The sequence below is a fragment of the Sinohyriopsis cumingii genome, chromosome 13 (assembly GCF_028554795.1).
Source record: "Sinohyriopsis cumingii isolate HCF-2022 chromosome 13, ASM2855479v2, whole genome shotgun sequence".
Classification (NCBI taxonomy): Eukaryota; Metazoa; Mollusca; class Bivalvia; order Unionida; family Unionidae; genus Sinohyriopsis; species Sinohyriopsis cumingii.
The window spans coordinates 65,549,776-65,562,252 of NC_142973.1; positions in this window are offsets into that span (position 1 = coordinate 65,549,776).

The following is a 12,477-nucleotide window of genomic DNA, read 5'->3' on the forward strand; positions in this document are numbered from 1 at the left end:
TTGTCCTGAATTGTCTGCCATGTTGGGCGGGGACATGGAACTGAGGAAGAAAGTAGAACAACAAAAAGTCGAATTAGCAGTCATTTCCGACAACGATTCTTTTGCCAAGTTTTTTCGTGCCCCGGTAGAACTGAACCAATGACTGAATTTGATTTTTGTGTACTCCGATGTGGTGGAGTACAACGTGGTGGGACACACCTCCGTACCGTTACTGCGTGTCATTCCTTTCAAAGTGGATTCTGTCACTCTCGCTGACGAAGAGGGTGGAAACACTTATCACGTCCACCGCGAATTTGTACATCCTCATTATTTGCCTGTCAGCAAGTCGTATTTGGACACGGTCAACATTGCTATAAAAGGAGATCTGGGACAAAATATTCCATTCACCAAAGGAAAAGTCACGGTGAAACTCCATTTTCGAAAACGGTTCTCTCACGACTCGTAAGTCATGTATCCAGTGTACCGAGGGGTTGCTCGACAGCGAGGACACGGTTTAGGAGATATGCTAAAATCGGCTTTTCGTTCGGTGGCCCCCGTGTGGAAGCCGATGGTGACACGCGGATTGCACGCCTTGAAAGATGCGGCATTGACACACGGTAAAGAATTTCTCCAAAATGTCATCATCGACAAACAAAACCCCAAAGAAGCTTTCTTGAGGGCAGGCAAAAATGTCTTGCTACAAACGGGTAAAGACATTTTGGGCCGACGAGAAACTCCTATAAATGCCCTACACGCTACCGAGTCAGGCATTCAGTAAGGGCAAGGCAGAAAGAGACGACGAAGAAAACACCCTTTCACCAGACTTCACACTTCTAAAGCTAGAAAGGCAAAGAAAAGAAAAACCGTCCGAGACTTAGACGTTTTCGATTATTGAGAAACTGAAAAAAATGATGCACCCAGAGTCTCGCGCCTGTTCCAAGTCGGAACTGGATCTGTTTGCCATGCCACCCACTATGATGACGATGCAAGAATCCCAGTGGGTGGAATTTCATCCCGTCTCCTCTTTGACGGATTCCGCTCCTATCGAGTTTGAAATCAAAGGACAACCCGAAGATTACATCGATCTGAATAGCAGTTACCTGTATTTGAAAGTCAAAGTGATCAAAATGGACAACACCAATCCAGAAGGCGATGCTAGAGTAGCTCCAGTCAACAATTTCATGCATTCCTTGTTCAGCGAAGTGGACTTGTACTTGAATAACAAACTGGTCAGCAGCAGCATGGATACTTACCCTTATCGTGCCTACCTGGACAATCTCTTGACGTGCGGAAAAGAAGCCAAGAATATTCATCTGGATGCTTGCGTGGTATGGAAACCTGACACGGCCGGTGTAGCCACGTTTAGCGACACAGTCCTGACAGAAGATGACAATCCTCACAATGTGGGGTTTAACGACCGTCGTAAGAAAATTCTGCAAGGGCGAAGTTTAGAACTGATGGATCGTTTGCATTTGGACATGTGGTTACAAGAAAAGTATTTGCTAAACGGGGTGGATGTCCGCCTGAGACTGAATCGTAGCAGTACCACTTTCCATTTGATGGCCCATGCCAATTAATACAAAACTATCATTCAAGAAGCCCGACTTTACGTGCGTCGTGTGGAAGTGTTACCTAAAGTGGGAAACGACGTCAATCACACGTTGAGCAGAATGACCGCCAAGTATCCGATACGACGCGTAGAAGTGAAAACGTTCACCATTCCCACTGGACAGCGATCTATGATCGAAGATCATCTGTTCCAAGGACAGTTACCCAAACGTTTAATCGTTGGCATCGTCAGGAATTCAGCCTTCAACGGAACCCACGATCAAAATCCTTTTGAGTTTCAACATTACAATGTGTCCAAGATCGAAGTCAGTCGCGATGGCAAGACCTTGTGTACCCGACCCTTTGAGCCTAACTTTGGTGTCGCGAAGAATTATTTGAGATCTTACGAAGCCACGGGACAGTTAGGAACCAACACCAGTCACGGTATTTCGTACGACGATTATGCAGGAGGCTATGCTTTGTGGGGTTTTGATTTCACTCCAGACCAAGGCAGCGACGAGGGACATTTCCACCCTATAAAATCGGGTCAGATTCGTGTGGAACTTCAGTTTGCAAATCCACCTCCAGATCACACAGTTAATGTCATCCTGTATGCCGAATTTGATAATACCATAGAAATCAACAGTTTAAGAGAAGTCATTCTAGACTATTAGAAACCATGGAAGACTGTTATCCCTCTTTACCTACTGGAGAAACGTTAGACATGGAATGTAAGGGAACTGTGGATGAAGAAGAAGAATCCCAAGACAAAGACGAAGAAGTTATCATGATGAAGTCAAGACGGTCAGAACAAGAAGCCCATTTAGTCTCCTGTTCTGCTACATTCCTGGCAGATATAATGAAAGAACTGATCAAGGAAGAGTGCTATGGATGTCACAACGATCATCCCAGTCAAATTCAACACGACAAATGTCTGATGTTGAGTCAAGAAGAAAAATTGAACGAATATCTGGACAATGCTTGGGGTCTCATCGAGATAGAATTCGTGTTGAACGAGTGGTTTAAAGGCTTGGATAAACATTCTTCTCCTCCATTAACGTCTCTGGAGTGCCGTCGCATCGAATCTCTCTTTGACCAGAATAAGAAGTCGGAGCTAAAGACCTTTTACTTGTCAGACATTTTCAAGCAAAAAGTCAGGATCGAATTGATCACTTATCATTACCTGTGAACAAGAAGAAAAAAAAAACACACAAATAAATGGATACCTGGGAACTTTATTATCTTTTGAACCACAGTTCGTACACTGCTTCTTGGAATCCTGTCGTCTGTGCTAAAGATGAACTCCCTCATCGCAAACCTCAAGACCATCAAGCTTATGTGTTCAACACGGACGACAGTCATCTCCCAGGAACCCACTGGGTAGCCGTCTACTTTCCTCAAGAAGGATGTGTGGAATATTTCGATTCCTATGGATTGCCCCCTTTGGAAGACGATATCATTGACTTTATGAGAAGGAATGCTCAGACCACCCGATTCAATAATGTGAAATTACAAGGCACAGATTCCTTGGTGTGTGGACAATATTGTGTGTATTTTCTGCATTATCGCAGCCTGGGCTATTCTTTAGAACATTTAGTGACTCATTTTGATCCTCGTTCTTCTTCTAGAAACGATGTGAAAGTAGATCGATGGTTTTGTGACCATTATGCTTATCTTTTGTCTCAAGCTAGGAAACGTAGTGTCCATCAATGGCCTAATGACTTCCAACAGTGGAAATCACAATTTCATTCACAAAATTGTCAGCCCTGTCCAAAATAATGTGTCAATTGAAAAATAATGTTTGGTATTTGGAAAAAATGTTGGATGTTATATTGTTGGGTTATTGTTAAAAATGTTATAGTTGTTTGTTAGTGTTAAGTGATTTTGAATAAAAAATGTTGTGTTTTGAAGAAAAAAATGCCTTTGTCTTTTGTTTGGCTATAGGAATTTTGATTCATGCTCTTTGACTTCTTACTATCCCTCTCATGATACTCATTGTACGTTGCGGTCGAAAACCGTGTAGGGATGTTTTCCTTCACGTCCGCGCTTTGACTTTAAGAACCGGGGAAGTTTCCAGTCTAACCATTCATTGTCGACTCATCCTCCTACGAAGATGTGCTCCAAACTAGCTAAGCTAAACGAAGCCTACGTGAATTTGCATAGGGTCAGACACAGTCTGATACCGAAGGCTGAAGAGATAGAGAATGTGAGAATGTTAAAAGTCACTGAAGACCTGATAGAAGAGCTCTTCAGAGAAGAAATTAACAGGGAGAAAGAAGAATGGACAGAGAAGTACAGACTTTCAGAAACAGCAGAGACAGCAGCAACAGCAACAGCAACAACAACAACAACAGCAGCAGCAACCTGAACCTGACAGGCTTTGTCGACTGTCGTATCGATACCAAAGAGTTCTTCTTCTCTTTCCGAAGAAGCAGACCTATCGTCAGAAGGCCTATCATCAGAGGACGTCGCATTCTTAGAATATAAAAGATCGCCCTAGCTTCAACTTCACGCAAGCAAAAAAACCTCAGCCCTTTTCAGGGCTACCCAATCTCTAGAAAAGAAATAACAATCGATTTGCCGATGTGTGTATGTGGAGTAGTGTGAATATAAACACTCACTCTTTTCTAGTGTGATTGTATATGTTTATGTGTGTGGGTGATTGTAAGCGCTCAAGTACGTTTGTGTGGATAGTAGATGATAAGGTTTTTTTGCTGTTTGACGTTCGTGGATAGTAGATTTTGGGTTTGATTTGACTGCTTTGCGTATGTGGATAGTATATTATTTGTTTAATGAAATTTTTTTAGAATAGTGATAAGTAGTATAAAAAAGTCAGTGAGTGTTTCTTTTAGATCCGATCGTTGTTTGGTTATAATCTAGGTAATATAAATTTTGTTTTAGGGGATGTTTTCCTTCACGTCCGCGCTTTAACTATAAATTGATAATAGTTCGGTAGTCTAGCTACCCTTGTTGATTGATCAACAGTAAAAATGAGTAGCAGACTTGAAAAACTTTTTGAACTCCAGATGCACCTGGAATATGCCAGGCGCATACTAAATGAACTGGCCGCGGAGGCCATAGTCGAAGAGGGAAGGGTAAAGAAGGAAGAGGAGTAGAGAAGACAGAGGGAAGAGGAGGAAATGAAAATAGGAATCCTGCCTCAGATAATAATGACACCTGTGTGTGGAGTGAAACCGTTGTCACCCGAAGAGCCAGTACTTACAGTACCACAATGTGAGCAACAAGAGCAACAACAAGCACAAGCCGCAGTACCACAAAGATTACATCCACGGTTGTGGCACAGAAGACAAAGAAGGGAGAGGAAACAAGAAGTGTTCACTATTCCACAAACGGAGGAGTGGGATAGTGAAGCCACTCAACCCGCTTCTGCGCTTCCAGCGACAAGGGTGAATTGGCAAGGAGACTGGAGTCGGAGATGTGTGTGTGGTGCCAGACCAGGAAGGTGCCAGCATTAGATAGGTGCATCTGGAGCTAAAAAAACAGCCCTTTCCAGGGCTATCCAAACCGTTAGAAAAGAAATAGTAATCGATTTGCCAATGTGTGTATGTAGAGTAGTGTGAATATAAACACTGACTCTTTTTTCCTAGTGTGAGTGTATGTATTTGTGTTTGTAAGTGATCAAGTACGTTTGTGTGAATGGTAGATTTTGGGTTTAATTTTGCTGCTTAGCGTGTGTGGATAGTATAGTTTGGGTTTTGTAACCGCTCAAGTACGTTTGTGATGATAATAGATTATGTGTTTGTTTATTGCTGCTTCGCGTATGTGGATAGTAGATAATATGAGAAGACAAAAGTAGGGAATGTTTTCCTTCACGTCCGCGCGTTGTTCGGTTATGATCTAGGTAATATAAGTTTTGTTTTAGGGGGATGTTTTCCTTCACGTCCGCGCTTTAACTATAAGAACCCACAAGGTTTGTTGTTAGAGCCGATCATCATCAGAGCAAGAGGTAACACGACAGCGATGGAAAGCAGAACTGCACAGAGCGAACAAAGCCAGCCAGGCGTCACGAAAAAATGGCTGCCGGCTATTGCAGTAATCCCCGCACCAGCACTGAGAGCCATTAGATCCATTGGTCTACAACTGGCAGCTAATTGGAGCTTACGAGCTGGGGCAAGAGGATCAACACTACCACTCGTCTGGGAAACCAGTAATGAGGGAGGCCACTTAATCGACGAGAAGGAAGACTTATACTTCGTGAAACGGACTACACGTAGAAAGAGACAACGTAGGCAGAGCAGGAAACTGGACCCGAGACAGGTGACCAGCCACTCTACCACGCCTTTTACGAGACCGAACGAAACAGAAGCTCACCTTCACCCGAAAAAGACGCCCCTATCAACTGGGACTACCACCACCACCACCACCACCATCTCCATTCAAACCAACGAAATGCAACCAACTCAAAAGGCGGCGATTACTAAGGAAGCTTCTACAATAACAACAAATATAGAAGCACAGCAGTTTGAAGCAGTCATGAAATCACCACCACCACCACAAATTTCACCGATGTTGAAGAGCATCAGGGATATGACTGAAACACCAATTTTTCAAGCTGCGAAGACGAAAAAGAAGCTAAAGCTAACTCCATCACCGCCACCACCACCACTACAATCCGTATCTCCCGAAATCTCACCAACCCTAGCTGATAAAGCGGAGTCTGCAAAACTAATTACATCTCCACCTAAACCAGCAAATCCAGCCGACCCTAGGGTGGGCAAACGCAGTCTGTACGAGGCAAACAGACATATTGCCTTGGGATACTCAGAAGATTACGGCATTTCAAACATTTGGTACAATAGCGACGAAGCCACTCACTTTCTGGACGAACTAAATACCCTGATACTACACAAATGGGAAGAAGAAGTTGCCACCATCACCAAGCCGAGCAAGAAAAAAGCTAAAAGATCACTGACGGCTTTTAAAAAGAGAGGTGGACCACTCCAAGAGTGCCCACTTAACCTAGCAGTTATGATCGCCACCATAGTGAAAGTACACCACGGGTTGGAAACAGAGGAAATATCATACCAGGTTAGAATGCACGACTGGATCCTGAAAGACTTAACAGAACCAGGCCCACCAGTAGACCGCCCCTGGAGACGATATACACCACCATCAAGATTCGTCGATATGAGTGGAGTAACATACCGGGGCGCACCACCAAAACAGTCCTTTTAAGGGCTATCAAATTGCCTCTTTATCTAATAGGGAAACCTACATTGGCTTGGTTTCCCTCTTTGAATTCACCAAAAAACCTACAAATTTGAACCATTGGACCACCGCTCAAAATTCACAACTATCTAACAACCTACCAGTGACAAAACTTTTAAATGTCGCTTAGACATATTACTTTAAATAAGGAATAATAGGGAGTTCGTTTATGTACACTTCTGTACTAGATTAGATAGAACGTTTAGGGATAGGAAATTCAACAGACTAACAGGATTTGAACTAATTGCACAGGTGGTTTACACAATATTGGTATTTTTCTGTCCAATAGTATAACTGGACTCGATTTGAAATAAGTACAGGCTGGCGTTTCGGGAAGTACGCAACATCCAGGGCTGGCTTGCTGAGCACCTTTTCCTCCTTTACCACGCTCGGATTTCGTACAAAAGTGGCAAGATGTGGGACGATTTCCACTTGCCACAAGCCCAGGTGTCCTAAATGTGACGTAATAGCTGGCCGTATGGCTGCTGACGTCACATACTGCTTGGTTTGACACCTGTGGCAGCTAAAATAAACAAATGCAACTGAATACATGAGTATGGGTTTGCACTATTCCTACTCATGACTTAGGCCTTACATTTAGTATCGTTTGGGCACGCCATAACTGTCTACGAACTAACGGCCCAATCAATTAGTACTGTGTGAGTACATAAATGCCTGAGGGGTGTGGTACCATTCCTCCCCTCAGGAGTAATCAAAAATTGCACCGTGTGCAAAGAAACCAGAGGTACATGTCTATTGCAGACGAACACCTCTATAATTCAACTCAAAAACAACATTGTTAGAGCTATTCTAAGGAATAAAGACAAGGAAGATGGTGGCTTAACAGAATTGTTTAACCAGTTGAAGGACATTTGGTATTGGATGGTGGATGGAGCCTATGTAGTGGAAAGGACTGAACGTGAATGGAAGCATGAAGTTACCAGGGATTTTGTCAGAAGGCATGTGACAAACCTAAAATTAGCTATGGATCTGGTGAAAGAGATGATAGAAGAAGAAGTAAAAAGACTAAGAAGCTTTATAGATCCAGAGTATGTAAAGACTGGTCACTTGAAAGAAGCCATGGATAATGTGCTAGAAGTAAGGTGTTTTCTGGAAGACGTAATGGAATGTACAGAATGGTCCTTTGTCAAAAAAGGCCTGGACCAGATTAAGAAATTGGAACAACTTAAGAGAAAAGTGATGGAGGAAGAGGTCATGAAGATCAAAGACAAGTGGAATAAAGAACGAAAGGATAAGGAAAACTTAAAGAAAAAAGAGGCCTTTGAAAAACTCAACAACAATTGGGTCATAATGCAGGAGAAATTCAGAGCTATAGGTCATCCAGACTGGAGGCCAGAGAAGGAGAAGAAGAAGAAGAAAGGAATGATGGAAAAAGTGAGAACTTGGTGGAAGAAATGGAGGAAATAAAAGAAGATGATGATGATGAAACCAAAGGCCCTTTTCAGGGCCACTCCAATCTCTCGAAAAGAGATTGACTTTCAATTACCTACCCCTTTTTAATTTAATTTTTTTATTTTTAAAAAAATAGAGACCCCTCCCTGTTTCAATTTTACATAGACCCACGATTTATTCCCATGTTCAATTCCCCTTGACGCTAGACAGTCCCACGATTTATTCCCATGTTCAATTCCCCTTGACGCTAGACAGTCCCACGAACTATTCCCTAATGTTAATTCCCCTTGACGCCAGGGTACAAACTTTTTTCTCTTATGTTAAATTTTCCATAGACGCCAGGGTACAACCCTCCTATTTTAACATTAAAGTCCCCTTGACGCTAGGGGTATCCCACCTTACTACTTATAATAATACTATTACAAAAGTAAACACCATGAAATTAGAAAAAAACATTAAAAAATAAAAAACATGCTAAGAATATTTCAGGTAGGAAACATTATTAGATCTTTAAGTTTGTTCTTGCAGTCGAAATAAGTGAGTTTTGAGAGCCCTCTTGAATGTGATCACTGTGTCTTTGTGTCAAAGTTCAGTGGGCAATTCATTCCACGTTGCTGGGCCTTGGTATGCAAAAGAACGCTGTCCATATGACTTTGTTTTCATAATGGGAATAATGAGTATACGATTGTCAGAAGTGGAGCGTAAGTATCTTGCTGGCGTGTCACATGGGTGAGATCGGATAGGTATGTTGGACTAGAGTCCGACAGTGAAACGTAGCACAAAGAACAAATTTTGTGTTTGATTCTGGATCGAATGAATAGCCAGTGTAGGGTACAGAACAGCGGGGAGGTGTGCTCTGATCGTGGTACTCTAAGGATGATCCGAGCAGCTGTGTTTTGAACTTTTTGAAGTTTCTGGAGTAGATATTGAGATGAGCCAGACATAATTGAGTTACAATAGTCCAGTCTTGAAAGTACTAATGAATACACAAGCGTTTTAGTGGCATCAACTGAAAGATATTTGCGAATTGAGCTGATGCGTCTCAGCTCAAGATATGCACCCTTGCATATGTTCATGGCATGTTGGTGCAATGTGAGAGTACTGTCCAGAGTAACACCTAGGTTTCGTACTGATTGGGTGAATTTAATGTTGGTATTGGTGATATTTATTGTTTGAGGTAAAGGATGTGAATGAGAAAGTCTTTGTGTTGTGATCAGAGTGGCCTCAGTTTTATCATCATTCATCTGCAGCTTGTTACAAGTCATCCATGATTTCACATCAGAAATGCACCTCTCTACACCTTGAATGGTAGCATCAACTTCCGTTGGGTGGCTAGATTTGTATATTTGGGTGTCATCAGCGTACAATTGGTGAGACAATGGATGATGATCTATGACACTTGAGAGCGGCTGAGTGTACAGAATGAAGAAAACAGGTCCTATGAGTTTTGATGTATTTGAGTTTCCGGGACAGTCAAAGTGAAAGTTGAAATCTCCAAGAATAATCAGGTTGTCACCTATTGAATTTCCATAGTCCAGGAGATTCGGAAACTGCTCCAAAAAGAGAGAGTCAGCCAGCTTGTTTTTTCTACTAGGAGGGCGGTATAGGCATAAAAATGACCTGACCTTTGCTCCAGTGTGAGTGTGGTTTTGACTAGTTCAAACGATGTGTGGTCGAAATTGAATGTTGTGGTGTAGTTAAGACGTTTTATCATGGAGTTCTTTGTAATGACAGCAATTCCACCTCCGCGAGAATTACAGGGAAACGACTTGATGGAGTAACCAGTTGGTGTTAGATCCGCACACTTGGGTTCATGGCCTGGTGTTTTTAGCCATGTTTCTGTCAGGAAAAATGTCAACATTTTGGTCGTTGATAAAATTAACTAAGTCTGTGCGCTTTTCCGGTGGTCCTACTGACTGGGCATTGAATATTGCAATGCGTAGAGGTATTTCTTGGATAGTTGACACAAAGGTTGACGAATTAATAGGGATTTGAATTAGGTTATCTAAATTAACGGTCGATTTTTGTTTTAAATTGTTCAGCCGAAATAACGGAGGTAACTGGGATTCTTCTTCCTGTTCTACACCGGCCAGCTTTGAAACAACGTTTCTTTTTTCGCTTCTGTTTACATTTAGGTAATGATGAATGCAGTCCCAGTTCGTTTAGTCTAGAGCACAATGAAGAAGTCTAATTGTTCTCGTTTCCAAAACAAGGAGATGAAGAAACACATACGAATTTAACAGCCAATACATAATGAACACATTAACTAAGATGAAAACAGGCAACAAGCACAAATATCACGAAAACGGCACTAAAAAACGGAACAGCTGCTTCATGCCAGTTAAGCGATAGCGGCCATCTTGTCTCCTTAAACAAAGTTTTAAAATCTTCACTAACAAAAATCTAAAACATTTAATTATTTTGAGAAAACCCATATAAAATGCACAGCAAATCACATGCACAAGTGTCAATACACTATAGTAGTAATGTATTCCCACCATACTGAGTAGTGGCCACTGGAGTTACGGGTAAGAGACCTCAACGATAGAAATACATGGGAGATGGATATGTCCTACTGGAGGGCATCTCTGGGCAGAGTGCATCAACCAGTCATCAAAACATTGGAGTATTTTGATCCCTAAAAGACATTAAGCTTGCCGCTATTACCTCTATTAATTTAATAAAAGCTCTGGGGCCGTAGGCATACTGAGATGGCTGTTAAAACCGGAGGTAATCCTGTAAGGCGGCAAGATGGGAATGTAAAGGTGTGCATCCTGCAGATATATCGAGACCGCCTATTGCCTAATGGAATCGGTTCACAATTAATACTTCCAGTTCAAGTCTATTTTTAGAACATTTTTTCCTCTCTCATTTTGGTGGTGATAGAAGAGTTTTATTTATGCATTTTTGGTACGGATTTAAAGGTAACTGTTTATTCTTGATAATATGAGCTCAGGGTGTTGTTGTATGTGTGTATTTCGGCGACAGTGCACAGTGAGTAATAAGGCCTTGGTGATGATCCCGAAGTGAAATATGTGTGCTGTTTACATGTTGATGTGTTGACAGTTCAGCATCTAAAAAAAGAGCAGGTCAACCTTTGACGAGAACTTCACCGTGAAGTCATCTTTGAAGGTATTTTAGATTAGCATATGATTTGTATTGATTATCACACAGTGGAAAGGTCAGTACTGAGAAACCAATGTAGAGAACATATAGTAAAATTAATTGTGTCCTATGTCCTAATGGCGTGCCTGACCAAAATGGTAGTCTCCATTTGGAGTTGTTTTTCCTGAAGAAATATGCTCAAGATGGAATATTTTTTAGCGATGTGTCAAAAGTTTCTTTTTTAACATCCAAAAAAAAAAAAAAAAAAAAGGTTTGGGTTAGAAACTCAGAGCTTGGGTCATTATTCCAACCTCTAGACTGCTCCCTTTTGGAATGGTGTGCACATCTTCGCCAAGATGAACCAGTTTGGCCCGATGAAAGAAAGCAGGCGTTTGTGATAGAGAAAGGTGTTCCCAGGAGTGAAGCCGGTATCCCGCGCTTAAAGTGAAAGGGACCCACACATTGTCCATAATGAGGGCGCACAACAGATCTTATGAACTTCTGAGAGAGTGGCGGATGTAAGGTGAAGTTGTTTACATTTGCAACATGCGCAGTTATAAGAATGTTCGTATACCTCTATGTTACTTTCATTAACTATAGCTGAACATCCTTTTGGGCATTGTACTTGTAGAAATTGTTCATGATCTAATCACACCCCTAACTAAAATCACTGCTCCCTTGTGCTAAAAATCAGCATGAATTATTCTCAAGTACACTATCTTTAGCAGTTATTCAAATAGTGAAAATGAATTTCGCCAGACTGGAAAATACCAGCTCCTGAAAGTGCAGCTCCTGAATTACAATACATATATATAATGTAAAAAAATGTTGTTTTTTTTTAAATTTTATTTTTTTACAATTTACCTCTGAAGTTCAGGAAGTGAAAATGACCAAGCGGAGCTAACATTTTTTCGTTGTTGAACGTTACACATCTGAAGGGCAAGGTGCACACTCTAGAACCCATTCTCCACACATCAGTCATGGACAAAAATAATGGGAATTAAGTTACTTGATACACAAAGTATTTTTTTTTTTAAAAAAAGAACATAAAGAGCGAGGAAATCCGGGCAATTTGTTTTCCTTTACAAATCTAACCCTATGCAAACTATGAAACTGTAGAGTGCCACCAATGCCCGATCAAGCATCCGAAAAAGCTAGTTGAGAACAAACCGGTGCTCTGGGAAGAGGAAGGCAGTGGAGAAG